The sequence below is a fragment of the Vicugna pacos genome, chromosome 21 (assembly GCF_048564905.1).
Source record: "Vicugna pacos chromosome 21, VicPac4, whole genome shotgun sequence".
NCBI lineage: Eukaryota > Metazoa > Chordata > Mammalia > Artiodactyla > Camelidae > Vicugna > Vicugna pacos.
In genome coordinates, this window is record NC_133007.1 from 26,989,092 (window position 1) to 26,995,091 (window position 6,000).

Below are 6,000 nucleotides of genomic sequence, written 5' to 3' on the forward strand. Positions count from 1 at the left end.
GGCCTGGTGGGGAATGATGAGGGTTGGAAAAGGTATCTTCTCTCTTGAAAGATGATTCCAGACTCCTACCTTTCTCCTAATCTCAGAGTCTCACCAGAAAGATATACCAGAGGGGAAAAAAATCCCTCTTGAAATTAAGTCACAGGCATTAAAATCACCTCAAAGATAGAGGCAACTCTGCAAAGTGAAGAGAATGTTGGGTTAGAGCTGAGCCTAATATTCCGGCTTACAACTGTGACCTTTATAACCAGCCTGAATGCTCATTTACTCATCTACAAAATGGAGACAAATCTATTTTCCTGACTTGTGGTGAGGATTAAGGCAATTACTTTATGCAAAAGCATCCAGGCAAGAATGATATTCAAAGTATCTAACATCCACTCCGAGTGAATGCTGACCATAAGCAGCCAACACACCTGGACTGATGGCTGTCTGCCGCATCCCAGGCCTGAGCTGAGCAAGCTGATGGCTTTACTTACAGCTGTGCTCACTGATGCTATGAAGTGGTCCTTGGAGACAGCACAGTGCAGGCGAGAAATGACAGCCTGGCACCCTGTGAACCTGACACTGTCAGAATGGAGTATCTTTTTATCTTGGGCCTACGTAGGTTTTGCTCACATCGGTTTGTTAGTAATCTTTGGAATTTAGAAAGAGAGATTTTACTTAAGATTCTAGATATCAATCTTTTCTTCTGAAGTCAAAAGTTCTAGCATAGGTGACACTACCTTCCATCAACATGATTAACAGCTGCCCCCTTTTTAGACAGGGCATACATTTTTCTTTTCCACAATTCTCCATCATTATTTCCTCTATCCACAATGCAATGCCAAATGTAAGTTTCATTTTATTGGTTTATTTGTCCCCCTATTTTCCTTTAGTGAAATTTAAGGAAAGTAAAATACTCCTTCTGCCTGGATCATTTCCCTTGTTGATGTAAACCTTCAGCCCCTGTAGCATTTAAGATTCTGACCAAGATTCTGAGTAGAAACTTGAAAGTTAGACAGATTCTGGGATTGAATCTGAGCTCTCATGCTTGCTAATGGAGTGAAAGCTCCTTAACTTCCATAAACCTCGGATTTTTTATCTATAAAATGGAAAGAAGAAAAAAAGAGAGGACAAAGAGTAAGAGGGGAGGAAGAAGAAAGAAGTAGAGAAAAAAGAAGAGGAGGAAGAAGAAGAAATAGAAGAGTCATCGGATTATTGTGTGAATTAAATGAGATAACTGATTTAGCACTTCATTAGCCATTTACCTCCCTGGGCTTTAGTTTCCTCATATGAAGATGGGAGAGAAAATACTTACTTCCCCAGATTCTCACGAAGATAAAATCAGATAATCCATGTGAAAATGCTTTGTGACCTACAGTGCACATGCCAGTCAGGATTCTGAAATCCCTCCCATGGGGACGTCTCTGCCTGGACCAGCCTGATTTTAGAGTCCGAGTTCTGGATCCCATCACTCGTTCCAAAGTGGTCTCTAGACACCGTTATTCCAAACTTGAGTGGAATTATAGACTTTCAGGGGGTCAGGGCAACAAGGATCCCAGGACTTATCTGGCCCCCATCCTACAGGGAGGGACTCGGGAGAGATGAACCTGTTTGGGACCTACAGCTAACGGCTGCCTCGGAGGGACAAGGCTCCAAGTAGCTCTAGTCCCAGACGAAGCCTCTTTCACTACAACAGTGAAATTATTTCTCTGATCACACAATCTGGCCAAAATGCACTGAACTTAGATAGCCCTGGGCTTGGTCTTGGCCTAAAAGGTAGTCAGGAAATTAGTGAAAAAGCAAAACAGAACATAGACCCACTGGCCCCTTCACAGTGTGAATTACTGAATCCTAATAGTGTGTCTCTCCCACTCACCTTCTGATAGAACACGCATTTCTTGAGAATCTCTATCTTATTCATCTTTGTATCCCTATATTCCTGACTTAGTGGAAGCCTGTTGAGTGGATGGATAGGTGAGTGGAAGGACGGCAGGCAACACATCTTAAACCACTGGGGAAGGAGCTGATGGTGCTCAATCCAGAGGCCGAAGAGCACCGCAGCCCTTGTTACTCCCTGCTGCTTGCTTTTTACAAAGAGCAGTGGGAGGAGGGTCAGGGGAGAGAGCCTGGAAAGCACGTTGATGATGACAGTGAGGTGTTAGTGATTTCAACAATATCTATAGATAGATGAGGCTATTTAGAAATAGCCGTGTAAACTGAAATACAAATGGCTAGAAATATAATGATATAAATCTATCAAAAATGATAACATGAATCTACAAATAAGTGCAACAATGTAGTGATTTACAAAATTGATATAAAGATATAAAAAGAGAGCTGAGTATATAGGTATCTACAAAAATACAAAAATAGAATAGATGGAGTAAAATACATGGCAAAAGATAGAGATGAAGTTATAGATTTAAAAAAAAATACAGACATGTAAATGGTACAAATTGACAGTGGAATACACGGGAAAGAGACAGTAGGCACGGGGATAGCAGTATATATGGATACATTAATTAAAAAGACAGAGGAGACTTGGAAAAAGCACACATAAATCTGGAGATAATTTACTGAGCATTTGCTATATAATTGTCACTTGGCTAAGAATTTGACACATATTGACTGTCTTAATCTTTAAAATAGCCCTGTGGGGTACACATTATTATCATTGTTTTATAGCTGAGAAAACGTAAGTTCAAAAAAGTAGTAATTTGTTGTAGGTCATAAGCTTGGGAATGGCAGAACCAGGATTCACAGCTAAGTTACCGAGAGACAGAGGCCTTGGGAAATCAGAGCTAATGAGTTACAGATGCACAGAGAAGCAGTCTATGTTTTATCATACTGAGACCCCTTTCAGGAGTCACTATCCTTTGGGACCCTGGCTTGCTGAAACTTAAAAGAATGTACTGGAGTCTTACTGACGCCTTGATCCTGAGAATGAGAACATAAAACTTGCCCTTCATGCACGAAGATGTATGTTTTCAGCAGAGTCAGGAAGACTTTTTCCTTGGTACCATTTCACAACCTTCTTTCCATTTCTGTTCCCCTCTCATCATTCTAATAGCCGAGGTGCTGGAACTCATCCCTGAAATGAAGATAATGTTTTGTTGTCTAAGATATCGTCCAATCTTCCCATGGAATTCTTACTGTCAGGTGACTGCTATCCTCAAGAACTGAAGCAGTCAGAGTCTTACCTTGGCACCAGGGTAGCATTGAATTTTCCTCCCTAAGCTCATCTTCAGTAGGTCAAATGCATATTTGAGCCACATAGTACTTATGTGTCAACCAGGGTAAAGATGAAGGCAAAAGGCAGTATGACAGATTATTGCCACGTGGCTGTTTAACAGATGAAGGAACAAGGACGCATAAGTACAGCATCAGGGGGAACAAAGAAAAGTTAATACTAAACAGAGCAGAAGAGCTCCCCAGTTCTGTTTACACCCCCCCCTTACCGGAGGCACTACAAGATGAAAGAGAAAGCAAGCACCATGGGGGTAGTGATGGGGCACTGAATGGGTACGTAAGGTGGTGTGAACAGATAGAGGAGGGAGACAGAGAGAGAGGCTGAAGCCGGAAGCACGTAGGTGGAGCAGGCGTAGCAACAAGGGGGTATGACACACAGTGGAGATATGTATCTATTTTAACTCCGTTTTTTGCAAACGTGCTCACCTCTGCAAACTTGATAATGCTGCTCAGTTAATGGCAATGATAAAAAACCAGGCTAGGCACGTCGTGCTTCTGAGCATACAGACAATTTGGGGCTTCTGAAAGGCTTTCTGACTATCTTGCAACACTCTCACCATCGCATAGTAACATTCTGAGTCTAGTGCAAATCTAAACCAACTACTTTCTTAATCATAGTAAACTCTCAGACAGTCATCATCCTGGTGAATGGAGTCAGCTTAATCAGATCCACAGCCTCATGGAATGTTACCCATATAGCATCGCTGGGTTACCGATATCCATTGATTTAGAGAACGCAAATGCCAGTCTGTCTTTAGTCACTGAGAAGGCTTTAGCTGCATCCTCAGAACTGCTCCCAATAAAGGCTGGTGCTTCATTTCACTGTCTTTCCTCAGAATTCTTTCCTCTGCTCAGAACACTCTCTCCCCCACCACTACTCCCCTTGTATCCCAAACATCTACTGATATTTCCACTACATTTAGCTCAGACAACAGTGTCGCCATCATTTTACTTGGCTCTGTTCTCACCACCACCCCAGGTGAAATGAACCATTTCTAGAAGCAGCAGCCAGTCTTCTTTTACAGGATCTACAAATACTGTACTTCTTTGCTGATGGGTCTGGTTTCATCACCAGATGTTGAGCACCTTGGTGACAGAAGACTGTGCCTAGCAGGAAGCTAGATTCCTAGAAAGTGCCTAGTAAATGTTTGTTGAATGACATTATAAAAATCAGTCTAGTGATAAGTCCCAGAAGCCAATGAAAAGAGCTGGTTCTCTGATGGGGTACCAGGCAAGACGTCAGCAGACACGAGCCGGCTGGAAAGAAGGTTGTGTGTAGATTATATACAAATACTGCACATTCTCCATAGGGGGCTTGAGAATCCTGGATTTTAGTGTAAGAGAGGGCCTTGGAATCAACCCTCCTTGGATACTGACAGACTACTGTATATGAGTTTTCATATCATATACAAAAATTGACTCATAATAAATCAAGACCTAAATGTAAAAGCTAAAACTATAAAACTCTTAGACGATAATGTAGAAGTAAGTCTTCATGGTGTTGGATTAGGAATGAATTCTTAGGTAAAACACCAGATGCATAAGGGCCAAAGTTTAAAAAATAGAAAAACCGGGCCTCATAAAACTAAAAAAAAGTTTATGCTGCAATTGATAAAATTAAGACAGTGAAAAGCTGACTCACAGAATGGGAGAAATGTTTGTAAGTTATATATCTGAAAAGGGACTTGTGTCTAGAATATATAAAGAGCACTTACAACTCAATAATAAAAAGATATCAAAGATAACACAACTTAGAAATGGACACTGGATCTTAATACATATTTCTCCAGAGAAAATATACAAATGGCCAATAAGCACATGAAAAGATGCTCTACCTCACTAGTCATTAAGGAAATGCAAATCAAAATCATAATGACATACCACTTCACACACTAACGTGGTTATAATTTTAAAAAGCACACACTAACGTGGTTATAATTTTAAAAAGATACACAATCACAAGTGTTGAGGAGGATATGTAGAAAGTGGAACACTCAGTACACTACTGGGGGGAATATATGTGATACAGCCACTGTGAAATACAGTTTGTCAGTTCTTCAAAAGTTAAACATGAAGTTATGACGTGATCCAACAATCCCCCTCCTAGTAGAACGAAAATCCCACCAAGAAATATAAAAACATCTACTCAAAAATGTGTACATAAATGTTTCATAGCAGCATTGTTTATAGCGGTCACAATGCAGGCGTGTTCATCAGCTGATGAATGGATAAACACCCGTGGTGTACCGATGCAATGGAGAGTTGGTTGGCCGTGTGAAGGAACGATGTTCTGATATGTGCTGCAACACAAATGAACCTTGGAAACATTACGCTAAGTGAAAGAAGCCAGTCACAAAAAAACCACATACTGTTTGATTCCATTTATATGAAATGTCCAGAACAGGCAAATCTGCAGAGACAGAGAGGAGGACTGAGGGGGATGGGATGTGACAGCTCACCGCTGCAGGATTTTGTTTTGGAGTGATGAAAATACTCTAAAATTGGATTGTGATAATGATTACATAGTTCTGTGAATACACTGAAAGCACTGAATTGTACACTCTAAATGGATGAACTGTATGGTATATGAATTATATCTCAATAAAGATGATACATTTATATTTGCATATATATGTATATATATAGAGAGAGAACACACACACACACACACACACACACATGTGGGCACACACATAAGTAGAGGTACATCCCTAAGTCTTGGTGAAACCTAGATCACATTCATGAAGCTTAGAATCATAGTCTCCT